Raw genomic sequence first — 19467 nt, 5'->3', positions numbered from 1 at the left:
CCCCCCCTTATCCCATCACAGTTGCTCCCTGACGCAACTGCTTTATGCATGCATCCTTGGGTGCAACTCCTGCCACCACCGTGTCTACAGGACCCATGACAATTCTACCAGTAAGTGTGTGCCATTTGCCGTTAGTCCATTCCTAGTAAGTAATTCATCCGCCGTTGTGAATTGTGATATCTTTCTTTTATTTTCACTAAGTAATAACTTGCTTTTGTTCTCTGTAAGTAATTTCATCCCCATCAACTCTTGGATATCGCACACCAAGCAATATGCTAAAATTCTTCTACATGAGTCTGTCAATCTTTGGATCCTCCTATCCCATTAATGTCTATGGAATATTTGCCATTCGGGACTACTTGGACAAGTGACGGAACTGTTGGGTCTAGCCCTAATTCTCTCTCTCTCTCTCTCTCTGGACTAGCTCTCCTTCTCTTTGTGCACGATCGCTCAAACGAACGGAGAAAGAAGATGATCAGGAAGAGGGTGGACACGGAGATTTTCTGGCGCACGGACGCCCCGCTGCTTGAACAGTGCATTTTTTCTCAGCTCAGACTCCGGCCTGTCGCCGTTACAACGATCACCGCGGCGGCTTTATACTCGAGCAAGCGCTAGGACACGACCCCCATGCTCCTACTCGACCGGGCACACATTCTGGTCTGCTTTGGCCGCGTCCACCACGCGCACCGGCATGTGCACGTCGCGGCGAGCCCACACCAGAACTCCACGCTTACCCTGCCGGGTTCGCGAACGACCTAGCCCTACCTTGGCGTGTTGGGTGCACACACACACACGCACACTCGCGTGTGAAGCACACAAACACTTGCCACGGACCCGACGCGGCCACCGACGGGCACCCGACCAGCTCGTGCACACACGCACACTGGCCGTGCTCACCATGGCTTATTCCCTAACATTCATACCCCTAAGCCACGACTACAGGAAGGCCGGCCCTTTGACGTCGATGTCGGCGAGGAACGCCTTCTCCTCCTCCACCTTATTGGGCTTCGCGCAGTCTCGCCGGAAGTGGCCGCGCACCCCGCAGTTATAGCAGCGGCTGCGTCGCTTCCCTTCGCCTGACACTGTGCTGCTGCCACCGTCATCGTTGCGGTCGAAACCGCCGCCGCACTGACGTCGCCGTGCTTAACATTGCTGCGTCGTGAGCATCAGCTGGTTGCCACCACGCCCGTCGCAGTCCTGCAGGCGCCGCCGAATGCGCTCATCGAACGCCTTCAGCCAGCCTAGCGCTTCCTCAAACACCATGGTCTCCACATCACAGAACTGTTCGTTGCCCGCCACCGCAGCATACACGCGGTTCGGTACCATGTCCAGTAGCTTCTTGACCATTGCAGCGTCGCCGAGCTTCGAGCCGAGGCTAGTGTACCTCGCCGCCATGCCACCGATCTTCCCGGCGTACCCATCCAGCTCCTTGCCGCCCTCCATGCGCAAGCGGTCGAACTCACCGTGGAGGGTGGCGAGCCGAGCCGCCTTAACGCGATCGGCCCCGACGAACCGCACCTTGATGCTGTCTCAAATCTCCTTCGCCATTGTCTTCCTTGAGACCTGCATCAAGATGTCCTCCGACGCGCTCACTGTGGCTTACACTGGCCGCGCTCACTGTGGCTTATTCCCTAATACGAACTAGTATCTCTTTAACAGTCCCAGGGATGATGCTGTCACGATCGAGAAGCAGGTAATAAAGGCTTGCTTTCCTCCCAAGAGAGTTATGCTTGTTTTGTTTATAGGAGATGGTTGGCTGCTGAAGTGATGTTCAACACTGATATTTATGTCAGTTAGGTAATTTTTATTTGTCTCCTTTGCTCGTGCATCTATTAAAAGGTGTAATTTATTCGTAATTGCTCTGTAGCATTAGATGATCACATTAACTAATCAGATCAGATCTCAAAACTTTTACCATCAACAGACAAAATAGGTCATCTTGTTGATACACTTTAATATATACACTTACTCTATTTCTTTGTCGCCTTTTTATTACATACAAATGGAGAATGAATTGCAGAAAACATCGACATTGAAGGCTAGGATTGTAGGAACCACAATTCTACAATTGTGTGAACCAAAAACCACTAATTCTGTGGCTAATTTTTTTTTTTTTGCAAAAAAAAACTAGTCGGCACCTTGCGCTGTTTTAAGCGTGATTATGATAGATGGATCCCGCTGAATAGGGCGACGTGACAAAACAAAAAGGCAAATACATCCCGATGCGATTTTCTTTTGCAAAAATACCCTGAAAAAAAAAGCAATCGGGTCCTTCATGAGTTCATCTCCCACCGGTCCTGTGGTGGATGCCGGCGGCCACTCCCTCCCTTGCGCAGCCTGTGCAGCTGCTTCTTGCTCAGACGGCAGGGCAGGTGGGAGGTCTGGCGCGGTCGGTGACGGGCAGGACGGCTTGGATTCGACGATAGTGTCGGTTTGGACGGCGGGGCAATGGAGCTCCGGCGACGTCATGAGCATCGGGCGGTGGATTGAGCTCTGGCCACGGCGAGGCGCCCTCCCTCACCATGCCTTCGTGGGCCGCCGTCACGCCTCCTCGTCACCCTCGTCGGCGCCGATGCAGGTGAACAGCAAGGGCGGCGGTGCCGGCCTGAGCATCGGGCGGCGGCTTGAACTCCGGCTGCAGCGAGGTGCCCTCCCTCGCCACGCCTACGCAGGCCAAGGAGCGAGGAGTGGGAGGCCGGGGCGGACATCGGGGAGCAAAGAGGAGGAGGAGACGAGCTCCGTTCTTGCCATACTTGCGCACCTGCGGGGCGGCGACGGCTTTATCGTGTATGCGGCGAAGGACATGCGCCCCTCCGGGGCCACGTTGATGACGACGTCGGAGGCGCCGGTGGACGCCAGGAGCAGCACGTCCTCCCAGACATGCACGCTGAGGCCACACTCGCCAGTTGGACAATGGGTGGCTGAGTTCAGATGTTGTCCTTTTTTAGAGCACTAACCTTATGCTCTTAGATCCTTTTACTGTTTAGTCCATGCTATTTTGTCTATTTATGATCTGTTCTATCGTGCCACGTCGCCCTGTTCAGGGGACCCACCTATCATAATCATGCTTAAAACGGCGTAAGCTACCGACTAGTGTTTTTTGCAAAAAAAAACCTCAAAATTAGTGGTTTTTGACACAAAACTATAAAATTGTGGTTTATGCAACCCTAGCCTTCAATGTCGATGTTTTCTGCAATTCACTCTACGAATGGGCATTAAGTTGTAACTCCAACCAGCAGGATAGTAGGGGGACATGGGGTAGATGATTGTTGATGATCTGACAAAATAAATACAGGGGTAAAAGGGGCACAACTGCATTGAAGTCACATGCATGTCTTAATACTGAGACAAATGCAAAAAGAAAAGAATGCAGCAACCCTCAAGATGGAGTGATTATGACTAGTTAAGTTGAGCATGAGCATGAGCATATATATCCTGCTGAGCTTGTTCTGTTGATACATGCTAATGTATGAGGAAGTGGATATCACTTATTAGCTCTAACAATGTGTTAAATTGTAGGATTCCTTTGTCATACCACGTTGTAGCCCATGTTGGGGAATGTATATATTGGATAAGGCTTGAGTAGGAGTTGATCTTTGGGTAAAGAAGGAAGGGGGTGAATCAGATGACAAGCAACTACTTTATTCATATGCTGAGATCGATGTTCGGGCAGTACTTGATTCATGTTCTAAGAATGGATCTCTGGTGATCATTGCAATTTGGACCTAAAATATAAAGTCCTTACAGAAAGAGTTGAGGCTGTAATACAAGTCTACGCAAAGGTTGACCATCCTCATCATGTAAGGTTGAGAAAAAAGGTTTCCCCCCGTTTTGTATTACAAAGCAAACATCCGATACAACCAACGATAAGTACTGGGGCGGAAGCAGCACAACCATACCCAAAAGAAAAGAAAGAAAAAAAAGGAAAATAAACAAATGCCGATAACGACGAAGCCTCGCGACCGCTGCATCCACCGGAAATCGTCCCCCAAGCTCCGAGACTCCGAAGCGCCGGTACCAATCAACACCTCCAAGAAGGGACGCGACGATGATGACGCTGTTGCCAAGGGTTTCCCCCGGTACACAGTGAGGAAAGAAGAAGGGTAGCCCCGACGCCCTCCAGGAAGGTCCGATGGCACCCTCAGGCGCCACCGCGTCGGTGGCGGCCAAGCCAACAGGGATTTCTCCCGATCCCATCCTCCCCCTCAGGCACTCCGAAGCTCGCCACCAAACCGACCACCACGCTGCGCACACGGACACGAAGCTTCCCATGCTGTCTCACCACGGCACCGCGAAGATAGCCTGCACAACGAGGAAGGGGAGCCGGGACTAGGGCAGCAGCACCATCAGCATACTGGAGGGCACCACCTCCATCGTCCACGACGGTAGCCGACCGGACGCCAAAGCGGGAGCCTGCCGGGCCCGTGGCCCCACAAGACCGGCTGGGCCCTCAGAGGCCCGGACAACTCCTGCCTCCCCGCCGCAGCTGGCATGCCGTCGGCGTCACTGCCCTGCTCCACCACCTCACCACACAGACGACGATGAAGCCACACCGGGGGCCGGCCCGCTAGGACCCAGATGGGGCCCGCAGGCCCCGACCGGGGCTGGGGGTGCGCCACCGGCCAACCAGCGCCACCACGCCATCTCGTTGCGAAGGGGCCGCGCCACCACCGTGCGAGCCGCCGGCCACCGCGCCGGGACGCCGGGCCGTCATCAGGCCGAGGGGCACCGCCGCCGCCACCAGGCCCCGGGCAGGGAGCCGCGCGCGCGGGGACAGGCAGGCCCCGCCGCTGCCAACACCACCCGCCAGTGCACAGGGCGCCCGTCGACGGCGGCAGGGAGGAAAGGAGCGAATAGGGCGGCCGAAGGGGGGCAGGGCTCGCGCAGTCCCGGCCACCTCCCTGGGAGGCGGCGCGGAGCGGATCCGGGGGAAGGGGAGAGAGGGGGGTGGGGGCGGTGGCGGTGCCTAGGATGGCCGGCGGCGGCGGGGGAAGGGAGGGAGGAACCCTAGATCCAAAAGACAGGTACGTGTCCCTCATCATGTAAGGTTCAGTGCTGAAAAGCATTGGATATGATGATTATCCTCATCATGGAGTCGTGATATTTAATGGCAAATTTTTAGGGAATGAAAAGCTCTTCCAGCATATTGTCGCGGTGAAAGCAAATGAAAAATTGGATGTTCTTTTAAAAGTGGACAATTCAATGCAGTTCCATTGGATTTTTCAAGATTAACATGTCGGAGCTGTTGTTTCTCCTGATGACTCGATCTTTGAGTATGGCCAGTTCTTCGTGACGGTGATGTTTGCTCCATAGGATTCTCAGAATGAAGCTCAGCTCCAATATGCTGGCATATCGCCGTTGGCTGAAAGCCTGAAGCCCATGAAAAGAAAGATAAAATGCCACTAATAGGTGCCGGTGCGCCGGCCGAAAATTTCGGCCGGTCCCACATGGGCCACACGATCTAGCTTTTCTAAACCGTACGATTCCTTCGTCAAGCTTCTAGAAAACGCTGCAGCAAAGAAAAAAGTAGAGGAGGAAAAAAGAAGGGGAAAAAGGCCAGCGCCCCGCTCGTCCTCGGCCGACGACGACCCGTGCTCGCAGAACCTTGCCCGTTTGCCTCGCCGCAGACCCCCACCGCCGATGCTCGCCGCCATCGCTCGCAACAAAAGGCCGTTGACCGTAGCAGCTTTTTCTCTTGCATCCGTGTTGCATCCATGGTAGCTTCACGGCGCCGACCGCGACACCGTCCCTCGCCGGTGCTGCCCACCGCCGTTGCAGCATCAATGGCTACGGCGGTGTCGCTTCCAGACAAAGCTGATGGTAGCAAAGAACGGATTGCTGGTTCCAGCAAAAGTCGATGGCGGTTGAAGCAAAATTGGGGCTGGTTACAGCAAAAACAAAAGATAGTGGTAGCAAAAAATATTGCTGGTTCCAGCAAAACTTGAAGGCGATGGAAGCAAAATTGGATCTGGTTCCAGCAAAAACAAAAGATAGTGGTAATAAAAAGATTGCTGGTTCCAGCAAAAATTGAAGGCGGTGGTAGCAAAATTCGGTTGGTCAGCAAAACCAAGATAGTAGTAGCAAAAAAAGATGCTAGTTCCAGCTTTCATATGCACCGGTTCCAACACCGATAGACACCGATTCCAGCACCGCTAGCTGCCCGTCGCAGCACAACTCTCTAGCACATAGCAATGCTCGATGCCGGAGTTAGAACCGGCTTGTGGAGGAGCTGCAACCGGCAGGGGGGCAAGCTGCATCCGGCAAGGGCTATGCTCGAACCCGCGAGCGCCGGAGCTGCGGTGCAGTCGGTTGCAGCTCCCCGCGGTGCTGGTTCCAGCAAAAATGATGCGTGGTTCCAGCACGTGCTGCTGTGGCTGGGGTCGTCTGAGACACGGCGTACGCGGTGGCTGCTGGTAGCCCTCGCCCGTGACGCCGGCGAGCTCCTCACATCAACTCCTCTCGCCAGAGGCGCCTGGAAACAGTGCTTGGTCTTTGGGCGGTCCGATGCCAGGCGGTACGTGCCTTGGGATGAACTACACCATGGATCTGAGGCCAGAGGGAGGAGGGTGCGCGCGTGGCCATGAATCGACGGCGGTGGCCGGAACAGCTCACGGGATAGTTTAGTTGAGAGATGAGATGAGAAGGAGTAGATAAGAGGAGAAACGAATGGCTGTGAGAGACGGAAGAGATAAGGCAAAAAAATAAGGAAGCGGTGCGTGCGTAGAAGCTACTATAGTAGAGCCGAGCGAAGCCTCTGTGTCCGGCGTAATATTGAGCCGGTCCGCCGATTACAAGGCTTTCCCAAGAGAAAACGGTTGTTGATGTTCTTAATCTTGTAAACGAGTAGACTTGAATTTCTATTTGTAAACAACAGAAGCATTTTTTACAGCCTGAAAGCAAGAGAAAACGTCTGGTCTATGTTTGTAATATGACTGTTGAAAGGAAATCTGAACATGTTCCAATTGCATTAGCCGCCTACAATTAAATCGATGAAAGATAGATGGCACATTAACTCTGCACCTGTCCATCCTGTGCCAGACCATAAATAGAGAGGGAACGGAAGGGTGTACACCAAGACAATTGAGATTATGTGAGGAGAAGTGCATTTTCGTGATGCTTCCATAGCCAACATGCTGCAACATGTGACACTCTTCTCCCCTTGTTAGCACTTCCATCAAATCTAGACCAAACGAGTAAGTAACAAGATCTTGACCTGACCAATACTAATGCCCGCTAACAACCTCTATTTTCATACAACCTCTAAAGGTTTGGGTTTGAGTGACCCAAGTTTTTGGATTTTTGTTGTTGAAAAGCTATGGTGGTTTGCTACACTAATCATTGAGGTTGTCCGGAGATCCCTTACATTTTTCTCTGAAAAAAGCGTGGAGTGACTTTTCCGAACACTAGTATGGTAATATAGTATGACCTTTTGCTGTATATACACACCATCAAACAAAAACCCCAGGAGATCATCATCCTGTTTCCATCCCATTCAACATGATTATCAACATGCAACTTTGCAAATTTTAAATCCCTCAACATAAAGAACGCTTTTGGTGAAACACAGTGATTCTATCACAAGAGCCAGACTTAACCTTTTATTCTATGATGGTTGGTTTGCTATCTGTACCGTCTATCATTGAGGTGGTGCCTAATTCATATCCACCTCACAACATCGAAAATATGTTGGATTACTGGGTGTGTGGTATTAGTACAACACTAAGGTCTCAGATGGTTGTGATGGTAGTCTTCAACGAGAATTTATCTTCTCCCCTGAATGCATGCTTGGTCTTTGCTTCAGTGTTTGGAAGGTTGACATATGGTTATGGCAGCATGCACACAAGTGGAATCGGTGGCTGGGGAGTTCCTTCATATCGGCACTCCACAACCCTAGTTTTCTTTTGTTCGTGGTGTTGGGGCTATTATTCCTGTTGTTGTGAACTCTTTTGGTCCATATTGTTGTTTTCCTCCTCATTTGTACAGTGCAGAAATTGAAGTATATATTGTCTGGTCGTATTGGTTTGATACAATGATATAAACAAACAAAGCTTCTTTAGTCAATAAAGAAGTTTATTCTTGTAAAAGATAATATACTTTGCACACAAGTATCTTTGTTCCTTATTGTTTGGATATGAAAGGACAAGTCATGTACGTGCAAAATTCCCCAAAAAGAAATGTATGTACGTGCAGTAGTAATGCATGTTTGTAAACTTAGCTGCGACATATTTTTTAGGGATCCGGCTCCTCTTACGTACGGCCAGTGCCGTTGGGCCACTGACATGTGGTCCAGGTTCCCAGAGGGCCCATGTGTCAATGAGCGAATGGTAGGCTGCCGTGCGGCAGGTGATCCTTGTCCATTTTTTAGGTGTGATACGGAAGAGCAAAATGCTTTCAATGAATTAACTCCTATTAATGCCTCTTAGCTGGCACACAGAAATATATTGCTTCCAGGAGCATCCCCAAGCACCCAACCTAGATCTTTTATTGAGACTAGTAGCGTGATGACTCCGACTGATGTACATTAGAAAGAGAGAGAAGAGTAAGCGTGGATCTTGATCCTTTGCTGATGGGAATGAGAGGGATCAGAAACTAGATGGGCTCATCACGTATGTGTGCGGGATATAACTTGCAGTCAAGCCCATTATTTTATCTCAGAGCTTCTTGCCAAAAACAAGGGGCAAGGGTTGGAGTACCAGTCACATTCAGCAGGGCCGCGGCGAATTGTACGACGGCCGAGGGCGATAGCTGCTCCTGGGCGGTGGTGCCGGGTTGCGTGTGAGGAAACTTGGGTCCTCAAATGCAGTCTTTCTGTTCTACTCCTACTTTGCATGGGCAAACTCAGCCTTCGTTTTGGATATCTAGTGCCACTATCTGTAGAAGTGGCTGATTTGGTTGAACCAAACCGTTGCACTCTGTAACCATCTCACATAAACACGCAGTGATCTGCGTGTTTATGTCATCAATTAAGACCAAAACCGGTCCAAAGGAAAAAAAAACATCCACATGGTTGCGATGTCAGCGTACCTTAAATTGCAGGGGCTTGGATTACTGTATGCAAGGTGTTTTTTTGTGAACTGGTTGTAGTCACAGTAAGGCATTTAAGGTTGCCCGTAATGGAAGAATCATAGCTATTATTATGCATGTCAACTAGCAGTAGACAAATTTGACAAGGTGACTTAGAACTAAATGAAGAAAGAGAGGTTTGAGTATCATATCAACATATTGTATCATAATAATATTGTATTATTATATGCCTTGCATGACAATAAATAACATGGAAAATGCATAGGAGCTTCTGGGTGCTCCACCCCTATATGAATACCAAATTCAAAAAATACCAGGAAAATTAAAAAAAATCTTGAGATATCAAACCCGGGTGCCCGATCTACTCCCGTCTAAGTTTCGGGAAAAAATACGAAGAAATGTATCCATGATGAATAAAATACAGTCCGACCTACACCCAAACAGTTTTTTCGTACATAGGATTTTTTGTCTTCTTACAAGAGTACCAAGAATGTCATTTTTTCGCGGAAATTTGCACGGGAGTATATTAGGCACTCAAGTTTGATATCCCAAAAATCCTAGATTATTTTGAATTTTCCTAGTATTTTTTTTGAATTTAATGTTCCTATAAGGGATGGAGTACTTAGGAGCCAAAAATCCGCACCCGTCTTCTAAGGTACTAATCTACTTCCTCCGTTCCAAAATAGATGACTCAACTTTGTACTAACTTAAAGCATGATACTATCTACTACGGGTGGCCTAAAAACAATAGAAGTCCAAAGTGCTCTGGACGGAATTTGAAACTATACTCATAGAAAAGGAGCAACACGCACTGACCACGAGAATGCATATTGTTTTGTGCATCTAATAGGTTAGTTATTAATCCCTCCGTATCGGAATGTAAACGATACCGAGGGAGTATCTTAGTACATGCATTGTTTCCGATCCGGCGGATTAGGCATGTTTTTCAAAGCAATTAATCCGTGGATCGGCAAAAACATGAAGCCCACGGCTGGAAACTTGTATATGTTCCCCGCGAATGTGACAGGCCTGACTCTAGCTGCACGCTGCCTTGCATGGGTGCACTCAAGTAGGGGGCTGGGCTCGTACACTCGAACGCTGGGTGCCATGCCATCACGATCAGCGGTAACAGCCAGGCCTGGGGAGTTGCCTCCTGGCCCGTTGACAAGGGAGGTCAAATTGGCTGACTGCACAGGGCCCTCAAATTTTAAGGGCCCCAGTCCAAAAAATATTATGTGTATATATGAGAAAAGGGCCCAGTAAACCAACACCCAGGCAGCCCATTCTAGCAACTAAATACATGCACGCACGCAGCCTCGCAGCTTGCATGTTGGTTTGCCGTAACTTCATCGCACGCACATGTTCCAGTTTTATCCCTGGTTTAGCGATTCCTAGATCGAGGAGAGGCAGAGAGAGAGAGAGGGCAACACTTGCTCCCCTCCTAGGTGCCGCTGGCTTCCCTGCCGACGGCACGGCCGTGCCTCCGCCGCCCGGCTGAGGTATCCACCGGCCCAAACACCTCCTTTCCCCTCCGCCATGGCATCCCCCCCTAGCCGCGCCTTCTCCGAGCGGGTGTGCCTCTCGGACGAGGGGTCCCCCGTCACTTCACCGGCAAGATCTTTTGCCGATATGGTTCGCTCGGCGCCTTCAATGCCCGCCCCGGTGCCTACGATGCCTACCCCGGCGCCTTCAATGCCGGCTCAGCCACGGCCGCGCCTTCAATCTATTGTGGTGGTGGGCGAGTGCTGCAGGGCCACTTTTCCGAGCGTGCCTGCGAGCTCACAGGAGCATGGCCACGTCGTTTCATCGGAATGGCAAGAGGTCAGACACAAGGGCAAGAAGGGAGGGCGCGGCCAACCCTCGGGGAGCACCAACGCCATTAACACTCTGTGCCGAACCACCAACCCCACCCACCACAATCATGGCGCCTCACGCTATAAGGCAGACCTCCATGGTAGGTGTTTTTGCTGCCTGAGCTCCTCCCACAGGGTCGCTTCCTGCAAGAGCAAAGTCCGGTGCCTCCACTGCCTGGTCCTAGGTCACACCACCCACAAGTGCCCGTCCCACCACCTCCCGCGTGTTCCCCTATCCTCCCTTGAGGAGCCACGCCGCCGCCCACCCCTTCCACCGCCACCGCCCCGCCATCTGCCTACACCGGTGCACTCTCGCCTGGTCTTCCCCCCGGAGCACCCAGACCACCACCGCGCGCCTGCCCTTTCAAGGGTTGTGTTCCCACCAGCCACACCACCTCCTCCACTGGACCCGCCCTCCCCGCCGGTTACGGACATGGCCGCCAGGTTCACCTACGGCCCAGCAAGGGGGAACCGCCGCTGCCGCAAGACGGTGTGCCTGATCGAGGAGACGCAGGAGGCGCTTGATGAAGAGGCGCGCCTCCACAACTCCGCCCTGGTGATCACGGTGGCGGGCTCGCGGCCTGCGCTGGGGCCGGTTGACATCGCGTCGGCTATCCGCTCGGTGTTACCCGAGGTGCCCTCCAACGGCTTCCAGGTCTCCTTGATGTAGCCAGGATCCTTCTTCGTGCGTTTCGCCCACCGGCGTTGGTTCGATGGGGTTCGCGGTTTCGACATGCTGCACCTCCATGGCACTCCTCTGCTGGTACGCCGGTGGAACCGGCTCACCTTCTCCACCTCCATCAAGTGCAGATACAGCGTCCGCCTATTCATCCAGGGCATCCCACCTCAAGAGTTCACCCTTCAAACGGCGCAAGATCTACTGCCTGAATGCCTCATCTACCGGGTGGCAATCGAGTCCTTCAACAAGATTGACCTCTCCTACTTCGTCGCACGCGCGTGGGTGGGAGACCCCGACGAGATCCCGACGGAGATGGTGCTCACTGTGCGGCCCCGGACTCACTGTCCCGACCAACTGACTCATGTTTCCCTCCCGCCGGGCTTTGGGCTGGAGGGGGCGGCAACGAGACCTGCGCTTGCACCGAGCATCTGCCTCGCAAGCTGCACTACCCCGTGCCCGTTCACGTCGACACGGTCACCTACTACCCGCCCCGCCCAGAGTACGCGGTCCGTCGTGAAGGGGGCAACGAGGACGAAGAAGACGACGTGCCGCCACCTGAGGAGATGCCGCATCCATGGGACCATGGGGTCTCCGACGAGGTGACCAGGGGCAGGACTGGTTTTGGCCTCTCTCTGGCTGAGCGGAGAGGGCACCGCCGCAGTGGGAGCCCATACTCCGGCAACTACCGCCGAGTCCCAGGGGTGCTGCAACCAGAGGAACGCTTCGCCAAGACGGCAATGGTGCTGGCGGACATCGCCTTCGTTCCTGCCGACGAGGAGGCGGTCATCGACGATGGCGCTGGTGGCGCCGACGGCTCGCCTGGCGACAGAGCTGCAACGGAGGGGCTGGCCCATGGCGCTCCTGCCGGGTACGTCGCATGCGGTCACCCCAATGCATGCTGGGCACGTGGGACCGCTGACCTCCTCCTCGGTCCTGCGAGCATGGGTGAGCCCAGCTGTGCCCCAACAAGCGCTAGAGGACGCAGGACGGACTGACGAGGGGCCCCTTCAAGCCAGCCTGCCCCTGCCGCTGGAGAAGGCTGCCTCCTTTTCAACTGGTAGCGGAGATACGCGGGCCACCACTTCCCCGCCAATGTCGACTGGCCTGTGCTGCACGCCTGAGGCCTCGGATCTGACAGGTGCAGCTCCCTCTTGTCTGGTGCAGGCGGTGATGGCGCTGTCGGTTGGTCGGGAAGACGCTGCTGCTTGCCCTATCACACAGGCTGACTCGCCGGTTGCGGGGCGTGGGAAACCAGTCCTGGTGGGACCGGCTGATGACGAGCTGCTAATGACCGCGCAGGCCAGCTTGGATGACGCCGGGCTCCTCGGGGCCACCACTACACCAACTAACATACAACTGTTGGGCTTGGCAGATGGCGAGGCCCATGCCATCAGGGGCGGGACGGGGCCGCTTGGGGCCGCGGATACACCAAGTGGGATGCAGTCTTTGGGCTTGACAGGCGGCGAAGCCTGCGAGCTGCCGATGACACATGACCAAGCCACGGCGCGTTTTTTGGAACTCGTCGCTGCGCCGCTAGAGCCAGCTCTCCTGCAAGCTCCAAAGCTGAAGCATGGTCGACCGCGCCGCCCAGCGAAGACTCCGACCACGGCTACTTGACGCAGCTACCGTCTGAGCTGTAAGAAGAAACCGTTCCCGGAGGCCGAGGGGAACATCATGAGGCAGGCAAGGCGCCTGGTCATGTCCAAGCGCGGGCTTGCAATCCCGGAGCGGGGCGAGTCAGAACACTAGCGCCTTCTGGCCTACTCAAAGGCGTTCGAGGAACCGCTCTCGCCAGTCCAACTGGAAGCTCTCTCTGCTTTGGCTAGGGCTGGCAAAAGGGGTGCTCCGCCGATGCCGGTTTCAGCATAGGCAGCACCGCGGGCAGTGCGTCGATCATGTGTCCCAATGGAAGACAACCTTTTAGTGTGGAATGTCAGGGGGCTTAACAACCCAGCTAGGAGGACGGTAGTCAAGGAGTTGGTGTATCGTGACAATGTAACTCTAGTGTGTTTGCAAGAGACGAAATTATCCTTCATTGATCGGGCTGTTGTGCATCAATGTTGTGGCGTCGACTTCACTGAATTTGCCTACTTGCCGGCTGATGGGACTAGAGGTGTTGTCCTAATGGCTTGGAAAGGGGATCATTACACCTTTTCCACCATTGCGATTCAAGACCATTCAGTGACTGCTGTAGGGGAGACATCACAAGGGGAGCCCATGGGGATTATCACAGTGTATGGGCCGCAAGGCTGGGAACAAAAAATCACCTTCCTGCAGCAACTGAAGCAATCAGTTCAGAACCTCATCCCATCCGGCATGGCCCTGGCACTCGTCGGCGACTTCAACCTCATTGCACGGGCCGATGACAAGAGCAACTCACGGATAAACCGAAGATGCCTCGCTGCGCTTCAGAACTTCATCAATGAGCTGCAGCTGAAAGACCTTTACCTGCACGGGCGTAGGTACACATGGAGCAATGAGCAGGAGCGTGCAACCATGGTGAAGCTTGATCGGATCCTGATAAATGGGGAGTGGGAGGAGGCGATGCCAAACTTCATGCTCCAGGCACTGTCATCTGAAATTTCAGACCACTGTCCTTTACTACTGAATTGTGAGATGGCTTTCAAACACAACCGGAGTTTCAGATTTCAGAACGACTGGCTGAAGTTGGAGGGGTTCGAGGAAACTATTCGCAACACTTGGAACATGGCACCAACCTCTGGCGACCCGATTGCCACATTCGCGGGGAAGCTCGACGCCACGGCAAAAGGGCTTCGACGATGGCAGGCTCAATTCTGCAACGACATCAAATTGAAAGCGGCGATCACAAGTGAGCTCATCGGACAGATGGACAAAGCCATGGACGTTAGAAGTCTGACAACAGAGGAAAGGCAATTCAGAGCACTTCTGAAGGTGCAACGGCTTGGGTATGCTGCGCTTGACCGAGCTATATGGAGGCAAAAATCAAGTGTTCAGGGAATAAAAGAGGGGGATGCAGGGGGCCGCTTCTTCAAGAACAAAGCATCAGCGCGGCGCCGTAAGAACTACATCATCCGGCTCATGGTGGACGGGGTAATCATCACTGACCAAGATGCCAAAGTGAAAGCCATGCACAACTTCTTCGAACCGATCTTTGGCGTGAAAGAAAGCAGAAAAAGACGTCTCAATCTGGCGATGCTTGGATATGAGAGGATTGACATGACCGATATGGATGAACCTATCATTGAAGAAGAGATCCTCGCCAATATCAAGGAACTGGATGGGAACCGAGCGCCGGGACCTGATGGTTTCACAGGATTCTTTTACCAAAGATGTTGGCCCATTATCAAGACCGACCTAGTCGCTGCTGTCAGGGCCATACAGCAAGATTCCACGGCCAACCTCCATCGTCTGAATCAGGCAACCATGGTGCTGCTGCCCAAAACTCCAGAAGCCATCCACGCCAAAGACTTCAGGCCCATCAGCCTAGTATGTAGCTTCGCCAAGTTGGTAACCAAAATTCTTGCAACACGCTTGCAGAGAAGGATGAAAGACCTAATCAGACCATGTCAGAATGCCTTCATCAAAGGCCGGGCCATTCAAGACAATTTTTGTTACGTCAATGGCATGGCGAAGGCTTTTCGCAAATCCAAAACACCAGCACTGATGCTCAAAATAGATATTCAACGAGCTTTTGATACGGTCTCCTGGGAGTTCCTACTCGAGTTACTTGTGGCAAGGGGCTTTGGAAGAAAATTTACAAATTGCCTGGCTGCTCTGCTCAGATCGGCATCCACTAAAGTCTTGGTTAATGGAGAGCTATCGGAGAGAATCAGCTTACAAAGGGGCCTAAGGCAGGGAGATCCTCTCTCCCCGCTCTTGTTCGTCCTTGTGATGGACTGCCTAGCTGCGCTGTTTGACAAAGCAGTGAGCACGGGGATCCTGGGTCCGATTGGGAAACACAACATTCCTTTCAGAACTTCGTTGTATGCTGATGACGCGATTACATTCATCAACCTGGCCAGAAGAGAGGTGCTCCTGGTCATGCAACTGCTACGGCTTTTTGGAGACGCCACAGGGCTGCACACCAACTTGGCGAAATCTTCAGTTACCCCTATTTGCTGCGACGGGATAACCCTTACAGACCTGCTACAAGACCTTGGCTGCCCAATCAAGGATTTCCCATGCAAATATCTTGGCATGCCTCTATCCGACTCCAAGCTTAAAAAGGGGGACTTGCAGCCGATCCGTGACAAAATTGTGGGGAGGATGAAAGGATGGAAACTAGCATTGTTGTCCCTTGATGGGAGACTGGACCTAGTCAGGAGCGTCCTATCGGCGATGCCAGTTTTCCAAATGATAGCACTTCATTTGCCAGTATGGCTGGCAAAATTGATCAACAAAGTTTGCCGGGGTTTTCTTTGGGTGGGCAGTAAGGTGGCAGCTGGAGGGAAGTGTCTTTTCAACTGGAAGTTGGTATGCAGGCCAAAGGAATTTGGGGGCCTAGGAATCACCAACCTATCGGCCCAAAGTTTGGCTCTCAGAATGAGATGGCTCTGGCAATCATGGAACGATCAGCACAAGCCATGGCAAGGGCTCGACCTCCCTATTGACACCAAGGTGACGGCCCTCTTCAATGCCTATGTTGTTTTCCATCTTGGCAACGGAGAACGGATTTTATTTTGGAAGGAGCCCTGGCATCACGGAGTTAGTTTGCAGCACGCTTTCCCCGAGCTCTTTGGACACTACACACGGAAAAACCTCACGGTTGCGCAGGCTATTGGGGATGGAAGATGGATCAGACACCTAAAACGTAACCTGTCGGCACAAGCAACAAGAGAATTCACTGCCTTATGGACGTCCATCAACAATACTGTCCTCCAAGACGAATCTGACCATGTGAGCTGGAAGTGGACGGCGAATGGCGAGTTTTCATCCAAATCGGCCTACCTAATTCAGTTTCAAGGCTGCATCAGGGCGGGTTTCGACAACTTCATATGGAAATCTGATGCCCCAGGCAAATGCAAAATCTTTGCTTGGCTAGCCATGCTTGGAAGATGCAACACTGCTGATGTGCTTGCGCAAAAGGGGTGGCCACATGATGCGACTTGCGCCCTCTGCAACGGACCAATGGAAGATGTGCTACACTTACTGGCAACATGCCCCTTCTCGATACAAATTTCGCACGCGGTTCTGCGCTATTGCAACCTACGACTAGACCTAGCACCATCACCAACCACCACATCTATTGCACAATGGGTGGAGCAAACCACCGCCATGATCACCGGAGCGGAACGGAAGAACTGGAGCTCCCTTGTGCAACTAGCTTGGTGGACTATATGGAACGAGCGCAATGCCAGAATTTTCAAAAATCAATCGTCAAATGTTTCAGCATTGCTGGAAAGGATGATCGAGGAATCAAGAACTTGGCATACTGCAGGTCGCCGCAGGGCTAGCTTGTTGATGTTTAGACCTAGAGAACCTGACTAGGGGGCAGTACTAGCGGTAGTTGATGGTGATTGGCATCTTAGGCCTCTCCTTTGATGCTCTTGTAACTTCTCTGTATGTTGTTCCCCTACACCCCCACATTTTCAATGAAAAGCTGCGCTGACAGCATTTTCGTCAAAAAAAGGATCGAGGAGAGGTCTCTAGCAGCACAAGGGGCGGCTGGGCGACAGCAGCGGGCAGGCGAGGGCGGCAGGAGTAGGATACGTCAGTGGCGGAGGCACCGCCCGGCGACCCTGGGCACTTGCCCGGGCTCGCTGGTGCTCGACAGCAGCAATCGAGCAAATTAATAAAGGGCTAATCACGTACGGCAGCTTGTTTTACCCGGGCAAAAGAAATTTTGGGCCTTCATTTTTCACAGGTTCATGCAGTTCACGGCCCAAGACCAGTCTGCAGCCCAGCTTCTCTGGCCGAAACAACTTCTGTTTCATGAGGTGCATCGATCGCTCGAACTCCCTGACTACTTGTCTATCCGTTTCTCACGGGCGGCTAGCGCAGCCGCGCACGGGCTGGGTCACAGACCTAACCCTGCACGGCTGCTAGACGCAGGGCCGGCGGCGGGCGGACGGCATCACGCCAGGCGCCCAGCCGCCTAGGCAGTCTACTCTCCTTCCTCTCATTCGGCTTCGGCTTCGGCTTCCTTCGTTTTTCATTAGGCAGTCTACTTATATGTCTTTCTTTTGGCAACAATGAACATGTGAGAGATGCTTTTGACCCTGTTGGAAGAAATTACACAATGACATCTGGTATGGATAGCTTTCATTTTGTTTGCAACATGGCAAGTTCGCCTCAATTCAAGACTGGTTATATATCTTTTGGTACTAAGTCTGAACTTAATTAGGTGTACGAAATGGATATTGATATATATATATATATATATACATATATATATATATATAAGTTCACTTTAAAATTAAATTTTGTGTGATTATTATTTTTATGTTTTCAATTTATTATAAATGTGGATTTCTGGTTCAGAAGCTTGGTGCTATATTATATGTTGTGTATCTGAATACCCTTTTTTTTATTTTTAAATTATACACTTTGACTAAACTTGCCCAGGCTCCACAAAAGTTCTGGCTCCGCCACTGCGTACGCGGCCGCCGGCCGACTACGCTCCACGGCGCCGTATTAGGTATTACAGCCGCTACGGCGCATCGTCCCTGCCGTTGTAAATCCTTTTAGAAGAAGCCCTATTTTATTTTGCTAGTGTAGACTCGTTTTTGTTAAACAATTTTTCACAATGTTACATCAAGGTGAAGTATGTTTTATGCAAGGTGAAATATTACACAGAATTCAAAATGATTCATATTATTTTTGTCTGTTTTATAAAACAGAAAGAATCATGCATAGAATGATTCTGGTGCTGAAAAGCATAGAAAGAAAACAAAACTATAAGCAGATGCTCGATCCAAAAAGGGTACTCTTGATAAATGTCCTCAAAGAATCTGATCGCAAAAAGGAGAAGATTAATTATGAAGATATGATCGAAGATTATACTTCTTTTAGTACAAATTAGGTCAGTCTATTGCTTCAGTACCATCTTTACTATTTTACAGTTAGCATTTGGTATATTTTTTAAATATTGTATCAAATAACACATATTTGAAGTTACATAATTAAATGAGAGTATGCTTTACTTACATTAGTTCTTTAGGTATATGATTTATAAAAATTCAGGGCCCTACTTTTATTCTCGTCCCGGGCCCCCAAATTTCTAGAAACGGCCCTGATATAGGGCAAGATAGGGTATCGTGGTGGTGTCTCCCATTAGTAATAGAGGGGACGCTACTTGTCGGTTGTGCCATAACGGCTCCCAAGACCTATGGAAAGCCAGTGCTGCTATGCACACGATGATTGACGGACGATTTGTGGACGACAACACTTATCAGATCGTCCATGCATAGCATCAAACCGTAGTTGACGGCTGGATTGCCCGTCGTCTCACTGTCGTGCAAGCACGTTGTCGTCCACACAGCAGTTTCGATGGAAAGCCAAACTCGGTGCTCTTTAATCTCCACGCCGGCAAACCGCGGTCATGTCATCCGCCTGCTGTCCTCTCTTCAAACGTGTCGGCCGATGGGTCACCGGACGAGAGTTTTTTCTCTCTTCAACGGACGGCACCGGAAAGAAAAGATTTGGCCGTGTCAATTCTACTTTGTAGATTGATGAAAAAAAACTGTGATGGTTAAACATAGTGGAGTGATTACCTGGAAAAAAAATATAGTGGAGTGATTAGGTTTTTTGTCTCATTTATTATATCATAAGGATTATAGTATCAGTCACGTACACACCAACCTCACAAAATTAAACGAATAACGGAATGCTAGCCTTTGTACAAATGAACACCAACCAAAAAGTAAAATTACAAACAATACTGAAGACACCTTTGAGCTTGACACCAACACCCGTCACCTGCCTCTGCCA

The sequence above is a fragment of the Triticum dicoccoides genome, chromosome 1A (genome assembly GCF_002162155.2).
Source record: "Triticum dicoccoides isolate Atlit2015 ecotype Zavitan chromosome 1A, WEW_v2.0, whole genome shotgun sequence".
NCBI classification, from domain to species: Eukaryota; Viridiplantae; Streptophyta; class Magnoliopsida; order Poales; family Poaceae; genus Triticum; species Triticum dicoccoides.
The sequence above is the reverse complement of the archived record's forward strand: the minus strand, read 5'-3'. Positions refer to the sequence as shown.